This window comes from Zalophus californianus, chromosome 2 (assembly GCF_009762305.2).
Source record: "Zalophus californianus isolate mZalCal1 chromosome 2, mZalCal1.pri.v2, whole genome shotgun sequence".
Taxonomy (NCBI): Eukaryota; Metazoa; Chordata; class Mammalia; order Carnivora; family Otariidae; genus Zalophus; species Zalophus californianus.
In genome coordinates, this window is record NC_045596.1 from 56,648,572 (window position 1) to 56,662,785 (window position 14,214).

The 14,214-nt window shown below is 43.0% G+C and overlaps 1 protein-coding gene across 1 annotated transcript in view; it reads left to right on the forward strand.

The window, feature by feature from the left end:
* Nucleotides 1–208: 208 nt before the first annotated feature.
* SLC4A4 (solute carrier family 4 member 4) overlaps nucleotides 209–14,214 on the forward strand; it is a 340,863-nt gene continuing 326,857 nt past the window's right edge. Inside the window, exon 1 of the mRNA XM_027598149.2 lies at nucleotides 209–869. The gene's annotated coding sequence lies outside the window, so the exon portion shown is untranslated. The remainder of the gene's footprint in view (nucleotides 870–14,214) is intronic.

Sequence of the window (14,214 nt, forward strand, 5' to 3'; positions counted from 1 at the left end):
GGAGCCGGAGCGTTGGCCAGTTCCAGGCGGGCGCGGCGCGCAGAGCCCGAGCCCCCGGCGGAGGCGGTGCGGCCCCAGGCCCCTCCCCGCTGCCGCCGATGCCCGGGCGGCTGACGCCGAGCCGCGGCCCGGAGCGGTGGGGGCCGGGCGGCGCGAGCGAGGGCAGGGCAGGGGGCCGGCCGAGGCCACTCGCGGCTTTAAATATGGATCGCGGGCTCGCGCCCGTGGCACAGCCTCCGCCACGGCCGCCTTTCCCGATTCCCCGTCCCCCAGCTCGCTCCCGAGGGGTGCCCGGGCCGGGCACCACTGCTGCAGTGTTAGTTGCTGGCAAAAACATCGGAGATCCCCATAAATATGCAGAAGCTGCAGAAGGCAAAGTAGAGTAGACGCCCGCGCTCTCACACACTCGCTCGCCCCGCACCACGCGGGCCGTGTAGACATCTCCCTCCCCCCACCCCCCCTCCGCGCCACCTTCTCCCCCTTCCTAGTGGGCCGTTCGGGTTCCAGTCCAGCTTGCTCCGAAGACCCTCCCGCCCCAGCGCCCTCACCCCGTCCTCGCCTCCCTCCGCTCCGGAGGGTGCACCCACCCAGGCGGCAAAGTTGTGACTACTTGGGCGCGGGTGGCTTGCGCCCCGCTCGATCCGCGCCTCGCGCCGACAACTTCCCGCGGCTCGGCCCCGCCGCGCCCCGGACCCGCGCCTGCGGGGATCCCGCGGGCCCCCAGCCTCCAGACCCGGCGGCGCGCCGGGCAGCGCTTCTGTGGCCGCGGCGGCTGTGGTGGCAGCGAAGGCGGCGGCGGCGGCAGCGGCCGCTGCAGCCCCACACTCCGCCGCCAAACTGGAGGAGCGACGGAAGGCAGACCCCAGGAGGTGAGCGCCCGGCCCGGGCAGCGGCGGGGAGGGTCGGCCGAGGCCCCCGGGTCGCGGCGGCAGCGGCAGCGGGCGCAGGGGTGGCGGGCCCAGGGGCCGGTCCCAGAGGGCACGCGGGCGGCCTCGGCGCACTCGGTGGAGGGAGAAAGGTCAGTTGCGGGCCGGGCATCCCCGGGGCTGGGCGCCGGCGGAGTGTGAAAGCTGCTTCCGCGGAAAAGTACTTTTTTTTTTTCCTTCTTAGCGTTTAGAGGAGCAGTTTGAGCTGCCCTATTTCTTCCCCACTGTGGAGCCCCCTGCGCGGAACCAGGCGTTGTCGCCCGGACTGTGGGGCCGGTGTACGCGGCGGGCTGGGCTCCGGCGCAGTGACACGTGTGTTCCTGTGAGACGGGGTGGTCCCAGTGTGGCCGGACACCTGCCACACGAACATCCCCAAACCCACCAATGGTGGAGACTTGGGGGACTCTCGGTACCACCGAGACCGCGGCCCCCACTTCACTGCCCGCTCCGGGACGGAGCATTCACATCTCTCCCTGGCACACCGAAAGCGGGGGGTGAGTCAGGCAGATTCTCTGCAAGTGGCACACACACAATTATTTGCAATGGATTTGGAAGAGGGAGGCCGAGGTTAAACTGGGATTTCTCTTGGCCAGCGACAGTGGAGCTCTTCCTCAGGTACTGGGCAGCATGTGCGTCTTGCCAAGTAGAGGTGATTTCCTTTTTCTTAAGTGCATTTTACGCAGCCCTTGCCAGTCCGTTAATAACAGTCACCAAAGAAAGGCAGGAGTTGGGAACCACATCAGCAAACTGCAGCAAGCATCGCAAGGAAAAAAGTTCTTTAAGAACAAAAGAACAAAACAACAATGAGGACGACAACAAAAAACAAAAACCACAGCAAACCCTGAACTTGACTCGAAAGATGGAGAAGGAAGCCATTCTACCTCTGTTCTACCATCGTAAAGCTTTTTTTTTTTTTTTCTTTTTCCAGCTCCTTGTGAAACTTTTGTTTTTCCATCCCTCATTCCTTCTCAGGGCCTTACCTTCTCAGCCTAATTCTCCGCAGCAAGCTCTTTTCAGTCTTGACAATGGAAGAGCAGTTAACCACTTTGGTTTGCCCTCTTCGCTTCCTTTCCCATTTCACTTCAGTGTTGGAGAAAGTTGCTCCTAATGGGTACTTCTGATACACTGAGCTGTGCTAAACTCACATTGTCTTAAATCCTGGAACAGTTCCTTTCCTGAGAGACACTGCATTGTACAGTATTTCCCCTTTTTTCTTGTCTCTGGGACTTGGACTTAGACTATTACCTGAATTAAAGTGTACATTGCCCATTAGGATTTATTTTATTTTATTTTTTAATTTTGATTTGAATAGCTTTTTCAGTGCAGTTAAAACAGTATTCAGTAGCATCTTATAACCAATGTAATGTCTTTGGAAAAGGTTTCTAAGAACTCTCCTTGTATCTGTCACACTGGCATAAATAATTTTCATGATCATTAAAGCAATTAGATTGAGTTTATTAGCATAACTTCATTCAAAGGAAGCATGTCTGCTTATTTTTCTATAGTTTTAATAACAGAAAAAAACTTTTACTTTCATTTTAAAGTTAAATATAGTGATAGACTTCTGTTCTCTATGAAATCTGGAAATTGAATTGCTGTAACTATCTCAGAGTCTCTGGTAAGGTGACACAAAAACTCCCACATATGTGGACAGAAAGGAAAGTGGTACTCTTCAGAACTGTTGAGACATAGGACATTTATAAGAATGGGAGTGGGAGGGATAAGTTTGGATATTTGGATAGTTCTAGGCATGTCTACCTTTGAGAAAAAAGAAAACTAAGAAGACCCTTCCCCAACATTGTGTATGAGTGTTTTCAAAATGAGGTTTTTAGTATCATGTAATGTGTTGAGGTCATTCTGGAGACTTACTAATTAACATATAGAAGGCGCCTTGGCCAATGAAATTGACAGGATGTACTCTGGGTGTATAATGATGTATCTCTTTTAGTTTATTTTCTCAACAGAAAAAAACTTTAAATGTTTGTTAGTGTTACTATTTTAGTCTTTTAAATGATTAGCATAACTTTGGAGTTTGCAATAATGTGTGAAAAGAATACAGGGAATCATTTAGAGAAAAAAAATTGTGATAGAAATCAGGTAAACTTCGGGACAACTTCCAGCATGGTCTGGTGGTAATTTCATTTTTCACTGAGCTCTGGCAAGTACAATTTTCAGGTTCTGATCCTTTGTTCTGATAACAAGAAAGATAGCCTGGCTATGGCTTGCATTGTAAAGAAAAACATAACACTTAAGGAAAGGAAATACACATTAGCTGGTGAATCATGTAGATAATCAGGTTTCTTTGCTTGCCTCTGAGGGCGCTGCAGTCCACAGGACTGCTACTGTTAGGGGGGAGCGTCCTGAGGGAATTCACTGCTCCTCAAGTAAGTGCGGCAATAGACTTCATCTGCTCCTCTCTTGGAGGTTCGTTGTATTCACTTTTAATAACATGCATAAAGTTTAAGACCGGGGTTGATAACAAGTTTGGGAGTGGAAAGAAAGAACCCGAGAAGAGAAGAATCTAATGACGGTTTAAGTTTCTAAGTACTTGTTCCTTGATTGCTAAGTGGAGAGACTCAGGGTACATGATTTATTGGGACAAAGGAAGCTCTAAGCAGAACATATAGCTCAGTTCTCACTATCGATGCAGTTTCTGAGGCTAACTTGTGATTTGACATTTATGTCTTTTGGGGGAGTCATTTAGCAAAATGGATAGTGTAGGAACATCCAGGAAGTTAGTTGGACTTTACGAAATGAGGTCTTGCTACTTTCAGGATTTTTTTTTTTTTTTTCACTATGCAGGAATTTTAAGGGAAGGGAAAAATGTTTCTTTCATATAAGGTCAGGGGTAAGTTGTATTCCAAATATATTTTGCCTTTCTCCCAATAGCTCCACATTTGATGTATTTGAGTCACAGAATAGAAAATATGCTACTGTCCTTCTAACATAAAGATGATATTTTATATCCCTGTGGTGCATGCCTTAGTTATTTTTCCAGTAGTGGAGATGGGTTTTCCTAACCTACCCTTTTACTCATTTCTTTTGTATGATGTACATTTACACACACATACTACTTGTTTGGAGGGATGACTGATTTTATTTTACCTAAAGCCATATTTATGACTGTCATGATTTCGTGGGAATGACTTTGTTACATTTCTCTAGTCTCAGCAGTACAATGGCATTTCAGACAAGACATCAAAAGGACAGGCAGCGATGAATGGTGATGGATTTATTTACCTGCTGTGGCAAAGAAGAGATAGAACTTTGTTTTTCCAGTCTTTTCATGATGTTCATAATCTTATTCCTTATTGATCTCACTTGTCTTTGAATTAAGTTATATATCCAAAAAAGGTGGTGGTAGAAATAGGCTTGGTGAAACCATGTATATCTGCAGTTGTTTTCATAAGCCAAAACATCATCTTGTTCTTCCCTGCAAATTAAGTAGATGTAAGGGATTATTATTCTCGTTGAAAAAATGAGGAAACTAGGCACAGAGAACTTTGTATGCTTTTCTTTTCTTTCTTTTTTCTTTCTTTTTTTAGTATGCTTTTCTTAAACTGAAGAGAAAATTATTGGTGGAGGTGGGGATGAACCTTTTCTCTTTGAACTAGTGCTACCTATGTATTGAATGGCTGTTATCAAACGAATGAATTTTGTTTTAGTCACAGCTGAAGATACTAAGGCAGATAAGTGTTTATCCTGGTTTGAAGGGATGGCTCTGGCCCTGTTAGTGATTCTGCTCAGTGGCAGTGCCCATTGGCCTCGACTTTATTTCCTGTCCATTGGTGCCATGGGCATTTCACTAGTGAAGACTATTCAATTTGTGTGGAGAAATTTTAGCTCGTTTTTAAGAGTTAACTTTTGTTTTTCACGGAGAGTGGATACAGAAGGAAGTTACATGAAACTAGGATGTTAAAGGAAATTAAAAACCACCAAAGATAGTTTGGGATTATTGTGTAGAAAAAGGCTATCCTCAGTTTAACTTGAATTTTTGACTTAGAATCCTTAAAAAGGTTTTAAATAAAACCTGTAGTAGTATACTTTTGGGGGAGTTTAAAAACAAAAATAAAAATACAAAATGGAAAGGAATACATTGTCTTTAAAACTGGTGTAATGTTCTATGAGTGATACAGCTAGAAAAATTCTTCATAATGTCTTTATAAGAAGTCATTGGTTTCTTTTCTTTTTTTGGAAGTATATTTATTGATTGATAATGTCCTTTATACTATTTGCAAATAAGTAAACTTGTGGGATCTGGACTTCTGTGTTAGTTCTAGGTCTGGCCTGGAGACTAGTATTCACGGGTAGGGTCCAGTAGCAACTTCATCTCTTTGGAACTCCTATATTTGGCATATTCTTCAGCAAAAAAAGCCTCTGAGCAGGCAAAATAGAGGGTTACAAAAAGACATACATTAAAGAGGATTCACTTTACTCATAGGAGATCCCTCAGAATCTGTTCACTCTTAATTCACATACGGTTCTAACATGACTGATTATAGCATTTCTAACCCCATAGCAAACACTGAATTACAAATTATAAGACAGGAATGGCTTGATATTGGCAGCTACATTGATAACATTGAAAAGTGCCAGGGGACAGGTTGGTAGTAAAGGAAGAGATACACCAAGTACTAAAAGCAGTTGTAGGAATTAGAGCAAACACAGTGATAAGGACTCTTTAGGTGTACCCCGATAGGATCACTTTATTATACTCCCTTCTTCCTCTCTCCCTGTCTTTCTTCCTTTCTTTTTTGCTCTCCTATCCCCATTCCTGTCTTATCTTTATCTATCTCTCTATCTATCCATCCAAAATTTTTATTGAAATATAAAATGTATAGAGAAAAGTATGCATGTTGTTGAGATATAAGTAAACAGCTTGGTGATATACCTAAGTGAATACACCAAGACCAAGATATACACCACTGTCAGCAGCCAGAGTCCCCCCTCTCTCCCTCTTCTCTCCCCCAAGGCATTATTTCCCCACAAAGATAACTTGTCTCCTGACTTCTGAGACTATAGGCTTTTTTTTTTTATCTATTATTGAACTTTCTACAGAATATATGTTGTGTATCTTTGTATCTGACTACTTTTGCTCAGCATTATGTTTGAGAGATTCATTTATGTTTGTGTGTAGCAACAGCTTATAGTCATTGTTCTGCAGTCTTCTGCTTTATGAGAATGTCACAGTTTAGTTATTTTGCTTTTGATGGGCATTTGGATTATTTCTCCTTTTTGGCTATAATCCATAGTGCTGCTATGAACGTTCTTACATATGTCTTTTGGTAAACATGTGGGAATAATAGATAGTGCCTTCCTTCAAAAGTGGTACCAATTCACAGTCCTAGTAGCATCTTATAAGTGTTTTGGCTTACATCCTTACAAACTGCCGGTATTATCTTTTTTATTTTAATCATTAAAGTGGATGTATAGTTGTATCACACTGTGGTTTTAATGTGCATTTCCTCACGTATTTTTTGTTCCTTTTCATATGTTTATTGGCGATAGCCTTTTGTGAAGTACATGTTCAGGTTTTTTGCTCATGAAGTTTTTGTCCAGTATGTTATACCAAGCAAGAAAGGTTTTAATATCTGGGAAGTAAAGTTCTTTTATTTGTTTAGAAAACTCAGATAACCATCCACACTCATTCACCAGTGTTTCCATATAATAAGTAAAATAAATGGGTGAAGATATTAAAAGTACTTTGAACTTGTAAACGTTACAGCCTGGATCTGCGAAACCCTGTCCTTAAACACACACGCACACACACACACACACACACACACCAACCTTAACACAATACTCACAAACCTGCAGAACTTGTTGTCTTCAGTGCTTAACATAAAAGCAAAAGCATTTTGTAACTTAGTGTTGCCCAGTGACCAACAGAGATATGCATTTGGAAGATATGGGTTAAAGACCCAGCTCTCTTATTTGCTAGTTATTTGATTTTGGGATTTAAAAAAATCATCTTTCTTTCTTTTTTCACTATTAAAATGATTGTAAAACCTAGCTTGCAGGGGTGTTATGAAGGACAAAAGTGATCGTTATGAAACCTTGTTCAGAACTGTAAATGACTTTACATATGTTAGTTATTATTGTTGTTGTTGTGTTCTACAACATTCCTTATTCTTTAGTTGAATTGTGCCAGCACTGAGAACAGTTCCTGACATATTAATAAATGTTTGTTGGCTGAATGAATGAACAACACTTTTACGTGTCTTTCTTGAGCTGTTCCTCTGAGTAATCCAAACTCAGAAAACATTTTTTCTCTAGGACTTTTACTTTTTATTGCTAAAGTTGAGTTGGGAACAGGGTTTATTAAACATCAGCTTGAAAAATTGAGTCTAATAGCCAGCAGTTTGAGATCACCCGTTTCACTGTATCACTCATATCAACTTTATGCCCCAAGTAACACACACAGGACCTGGAGAACCCTCGAAAATGATTATAGTGCTCTTCACCCCATGGGTGATCCCCGAAAGCTTACACACGGAATATTTTTAGCTTCTATAATTAGAATGCTGGCCAACAAATTTCTAGATTTTAAAATATAGTCGTGGCGTCTCTAGTGCTGATACCTTGGAAACCATATTTCATGAAAAATTGAATGTTTAAGGATGAATAATAGCTGAAAACTGGAGCTTGTAGGGAGCCTTTTCAGCTTAATATGGATAAGGCATTTCCCACATATGTTGATTATAATGTCAAAAGCAAACTTGCAGCATAAACCTTATAAACATTTGTGTAAAGCAATAATTGAAAGGTCTGATCCTCAAGTACTGTTTGACTTTGACCTCTACTTTCTTCATCTGAAAAGAGGTTTAGGCCAAATATTTATTTCTAAATTACATAGAATTAAACTTTGTATGATTTTTGTTTTTGAGAATTATAAGATAAATAATAGTAGGTATCCCCTTGCAAAATCAGGCCTGCAGCAGAAGGAACTTGGATTCTGATGTGGAAATCTACTTAGATTTTTTAACCCAAAGACTGATTTTCTTTTCCTTTTATTTGAAGGTGGTTGTTGTTGTTATTCTTGTTTTTCTTTTGAGAGCTGGTGGTGATCTTGATTGGTTGGCTCTTACCATTATCAGAGTACTGAATATATAACATATTGCTTCAGAATAACATAAGTCAGTCTGCATTTTTGAGGATGTTTACATTTCAGGTAGCATCCCTCATATATGCTTAACCCAAATGTGGTTGCTTTCGCATGATTTAGTGGAAAATGGAATCATCTGGTATAGTAGACAGCTTTTGTTTTCTGTTACAGACAAAATGCTATGGAAAATTGAAATAAATACAAAGGGTAATTATGGCGAGTCTTGTGAAACTGCTGTTTTAAAAATAGTGAATTTCAGAAAACATCTTCTGTTCTTGGTGCTTTCATTCCTGTGAGAAATTAAACTGGGTCCTTATAAAACAAAAGCATCCAGGCCTGTGTGGTGATTGCTGTGTTAAATGCTGGAAGCAAGGCTCCTCCCCTATGGTATCTACTCAGCCCAGGAGGCTTTTAAAAAAACAATGGTGCTAGGACTGGATTTAGGGAAGAGCAACTATTTAAGGAATAGGATCATGACAATAACTTCTAAATTGGTATCCCATGGGCCCCGGGGTTAGCTCTTCCATCCCTCCCGCTCTTCAGCTTGGAAATCTGTTATCTAAATGGCCTGATGGGAATCTTTCTAGTGTCTTTAATTCAAACCAGGTTTTTGTACCTTCTCCCCTAGAGTGATCATGAATGAAGTTCTGAAAGCATGATGGGGTGAAACGTTTGTTCGGAGTGCAGACTCCGTGGGCTCATCAGTCAGGGCGAAGTTTGAGCAGACCTCGAGTGCTGATGGCTGCGCTCCCGGGACCCTCGCCGCGCGTGTTACATGCTCCCTGCAGCTGCCGCGAGCTCTCACAGCAGAACTGCTGCACAAATGCCTTCATTCCTTCGACCTCTGGACACCGTGGCCTTAGGACTGTGTGATGAGCGCTCACGATGTTAGCCGAGTAAGGGCCGCGTGGTAGGAGATAGCTGAAGCAGGGATTACAATCGCCTTCAGAAAATTGCTGAGCGCGAACACATTAAGCAGTAGCACAGAGCTCACACGTTTGCACTTTTTACAAGTTGAGCTCCTCTGCCAGGGAAAAGAGAGAAGGCAGATAGGAAAGGTCTTAAAAGATTTAGATAAATGAGATCAGATAATTTCCCTTGAAAAATACATTATGAAACCAAACCCTCGTCCGGAAACATCAGAAGAAAGTACGGTTCAGGCACTCACAAGTTTTTCCTGCCCAAACTTGAGGCAGTGGCCTCTACATTTGAATTTTATGGCGAATTGCTCGGCATTGCCCTTTGTCTCACACGTGCGCACGTGGTCCTGCACCGTTGCCGCCCTGTCAGGACGTCCTTCGTGCTTCCTGCAGTGGCTAGCATATTTTGTAGTGAAAATACTTATTTAATGGAAGGCTACTCACTTAAAAAACTCTGGACAAGCCAATCAGAGATGCCCAGCCATTCCACCCAGCTTTATTTGAACTCTTATTTCTTCTAGAGCGATTCCTCCAGTGGAGTAGCTCTGATCACTGCTGTAAGGTCTTTCACATATTTCTTGTGAAATTTGTGGTCACGAAGTTTGGAATCCAGTAATTTTGGCGATGAAACTTTGTTTTTAGGGTTTGTGATATGTTACATAGTTCCTTGGAAAACCTACCCCACTTTTCTATTTAGATATATTTCATCTGTTCTCTGAATTGGACACAGTCTTATTTACCTTTTTTTTTTTTGAGATTAAAAGTGAGTTTTTATTGGTGAGGATGTGGAGAAAGGGGAACCCTCTTGCACTGTTGGTGGGAATGCAAACTGGTGCAGCCACCCTGGAGAACAGGATGGAGGTTCCTCAGAAAGTTAGAAATAGAACTACCCTGTGATCCAGCAATCGCACTACGAGGTATTTACCCAAAGAATACAAAAATACTAATTTAATGGGATACATGCCCCCCCAGTGTTTATAGCAGCAATTATCTACAATAGCCAAATTATGGAAATAGCCCAAATGTCCATCTACTGATGAATGGATAAAGAAGAAGTGGTAAATATATACAATGGAGTATTACTCAACCATCAAAAAGAATGAAATCTTGCCATTTGCAGTGATATGGATGGAGCTAGAGAGTATTGTGTTAATTGAAGTAAGTCAGAGAAAGATGAGTACCATATAATTTCACTCATATGTGGAATTTAAAAAACAAAACAAATGAGTAAAGGGAAAAAAAGAGAGAGAGAGGCAAACCAAGAAGCCGACTCTTAACTATAGAGAACAAACTGATGGTGACCAGAGGGGAGGTGGGGGGATGGGTGAAATAAGTGATAGGGATTAAGGAGAGCACTTGTGATGAGCACCAGGTGTTGTATGGAAGTGTTGAATCGCTTTATTGTACACCTGAAACTAATATTACACTGTATGTTAACTAACTGGAATTTAAACAAAAATTAAAAAAAATAAAAGTGAGTTGTTAGTTCTTAAATTTTTTTTTGACATAATCATAGACTCACAAAAAGCTGCAAAAATATAGTACAGTTTTCACATAGCCTCCTCCCGGCTTCCCCCAGTGCGCCCTGCTTTTAAGGTTTTAAAAATGCATTTACTTAAAAAGATTTATAAGGAATTGCAATTTTTATGCCTTCTCTGAAGAATATATAGTAGGAAAAAAATATGTAGTAGGTATTGTAAAAAATGTAGAATTAGTGTTTTCTGGGTTTCAGTTAGAAAGGTGCTCCTGTGGTAAGCAAGGGGGAAGAGTCGCTCATTCATTTATTCACTTCTGTGAATTTGGTGTTTGCCTCATTCAAATAATTTTCTATATTGATCATATTTAACTAGGAAGTTTTAAATCCAGATATTCTCAGGAAATCTCTGGAAGATATAATATAAATATAAATGAGGGAAAATAGAGATCTTTTATGGTGTTAGTATTAGGGCACCATAATATTGGATTTTATGTAAAGGTGAGAGAATATCATTGTACTATATATCTATATGTTAGGTGTATATTTCCCTTATATGTGCCTTACAATGTATGCAAATGCACAATATATTGAGACATTTTAGAATAGATATTTTATTTATTATATATACATTATAATATTCCCAGTGAAATCTCAGTATGTTTCACTATTCTTTATATTGATAAATATTACATTTGAATACATATTTAAGTTCAGTTATAACATCTTAATAGGGATCTTCTAATGCCGTACGTCCATGTTCGTCCATGTGTCTGAACCTTATGCCGTTTTACCTAGAATGCTCCCTCGGAGGCTACATCTTGCACCTTGAGACAGACATAACTGGGGAAGGTCTAGAGAAATGCACTGCATATCATGAGAATAAAGGAGTGTCTTTCAGAGAACAGACAGAAGTCTGTTTGAATGCTTATAATCTTAAGCAGTGAAGTCTGAGAGGAGACCTCCCAACCTAATGTCATGAACATTGGACTCCAAATCCAAGAACACCAGAACTAACTAGGAGGACCACTTACAACTTCAAGAAATAGGTTTAGCATAAATCAGTTTCAATTTATGTAGTGGGTATTTAATGTGAGCAGTTTTTCACTCCAAGAGGAGAAAATGGCTTTTTCAAGAGGAGAAGGTCCAGAACAAATCTTTGGGGTAGATTAAGTATTCATACAGTTATAAAGAGAATATGGATATTTTTGGTAAATAGAACTGTTTGGATAGTATTCTCTCTTTTTACCTAGGCTTTCTCACAGTGCTTTGCTTATGTCACTTAGCATTTTGTAGAAAAATTTCTTGTTCTTTGATGTCACTGAATGTTGGTCTATAGTGTTGTGGGTTTGACCTCATGCAATGTTTCCTATAAAGTTTACCTGCCTCGGCTGTCTTATCTCAGTTCTAGACCTTGACCAGAAGGCGCTAGTATAAGGGAGCGTTGTTACACATGAGGTTAAAAAGTGATCGGCTCATTTAGACCTCCTTGTAAAATTTCCCTAAATCAAGACTACATCTTGCTGCTGATAAAATGAAATTGAATCGAAGCCAATGCCTTTGGTGCTGGGTTCATTTGGGATAATTCCACTAATCTGAAATAGTTTGCTTTCCCAAATAAATGAAGCATATTTTATTTTGTGCAGGTTTAAAAATCATTGTGTTGGGTAACTTTCTTAGGTGTAATGTTATGCTCATAAATTAGTATGGAAAGTCCAATGCCATATATTTCTGTTTGACGAACAGCTTTTAGCTTCTGTTATGGAAGGACTCTAGTATTTGGGCTTGAATAACACAGTGTCTTTTATATAAAAACGAGAGTAGTAGGAAAAAAAAAACAGGCTAGAGCATGTGGCCCAGGCTTCAAGCAGGTTGCTGCTTGAGTCAGGAGCTGGTGGAATAACGTCTTAGTTCCGTAGAGACAGGGAGGGATTCATTTCTAAGGTAGATGTCCACATATGGGATCTATAGAACTCTGATGACTTGGGAACTGCAAAGGGATGGTGTTAATCCTTGAAGTGTGGGCAGTAGGTACCATGAGTTGCAGAGTCTGTGGAATCAAAGAAGTGGAAATAATATTTAAAGGAGACTGTTTCTGGGAAATTGTGAATCTGCTTAAATTGCAGGAGTGGTCTATTTATCTACTGTCATTAGAGTATATTTACTTTAATTGAATTTTCTTATAACTGAAGCTTATCTAATTAAGTGTCCAGACTAAAATTGTCTTAAAATAGGTTTCTGAGGTACATCATTCCCAAATAAATTGCACTTATCACCTTTCCTAATAAGACATTGAGTATACTTTCTCCTTTGGCTCATCTCTCATGGTTATCATTACGCAATTCGGCAAAGCTCTCCGGGCTGGAGATGTGTGAAGCCATACGCCAGGTGTGCCCATATTGTTGTGCTTTATACGTTGTGTCGCCTTTTATGTTGTAAAGAGGATCTTAGCTGTGCCTAAAGAGGGCTTAAGGGTCTCCCTGTTATCTTACATGATGGGTGTGATCCCGGAGGTATCTCTTTTCATGAATTGACCGAGGCCAGTCCAGAGGCGGGAGAGAGTGAGAGGGGGAGGCATTATGGGAGGTGTGATGCTGGCAGCTCCCTTGCTGTGCCCTGGGTGGGGGGCGGGGGAGGCTTAGCCATATTGGGAGAAAGGCTGTAAGACCTGCAAGCCGAGGTAGTGCGCGAGGTGAGCTCTGAGAGGGCTGCTTCGGGGTGCAGGGGCAGACTGTGGCTCTGGGGTGACGTGGCCTGAGGCGGTGGTTGTGTGCATCCGTGACCTGAAGGCTTGGGGCCTTGGGAGACCTGGAGAGAGCGTCCTGGGCAGGGAAGTGGAGTTCTGAAGAAGTCTTTGGCCGTCAGTGAGCAGCCCGAGTGGAAGGACATGAAAGGACTGGTGATGGGCACGGCTGACAGGAGCCCAGGAGTGACTGGGGGGCTCTGAGAAGGCGCTGGGAGGCAGCAGGAGGTCATCGCTCCTGAGACCTCTGTGCCTAGTGGCCATGGAGGCTTGTGGAACCTCCCGGGGAAGCTGGTTTGTGAGTCGGCGCCGACTGTCAGGACTTCCCCGAGCTGGTTCTGAGCATGGACTACGGAGCCAGAGTGCCTAGGCTGGAACCCCGCGTCCACGCCGTCTTCCGCGAGGTTCTCCGGGAAGCACTTTGCGATAGCGCAGGAAGTTGACTGGTGTGGAGGGGTGGTCCCCGCCAGGAAGCGAAGGACGCTGGATTGGGCAGAGGGAGGTGTGCAAGGGCGATCCCATAGCCCCAGGGGCCTCCACGGATCCCACCAGGCCCTGGAGCCCAGGCGGCCCTGCGGAGCTCGCCCACCTTGAGGTGAGGAAGCCCACGCGGCCCAGGCGGGAGATGTGGGCCGTCCTGCGACGGGGGCGTGACCATGGGTCAGGTGGCTCCCTTGGGCTAAGACCATTTCCGGAGCAAGACCGCGCCGAGCACGGTCGGTACGGACCCTGGCCCTGGCCTTGGCCCTGGCCCTGGCCTTGGCCCTGACCCTGGCCGGGGAAGCCCCTCGTTCCCAAGAGGAGATGTGAGCCGTGCGCCTGGCACCCACAGACTCCGTGCCTCATGACTCGGGCGACTCCGTGCTTCCAGTTCTTCATGCGACCCTACCTCATTTTATTCCTGGGGTTTAAGTAAGTTAATATATGTGAAATGCTTAGAGAAGTCCGTAGCACCTAGTGAGTATGATTCAGGTGTTAGTTATTACGCTCATACCTAACTTCACCTTAAAATACGGTTTTTTGATTCACTGTGAGTTGGACGGCTA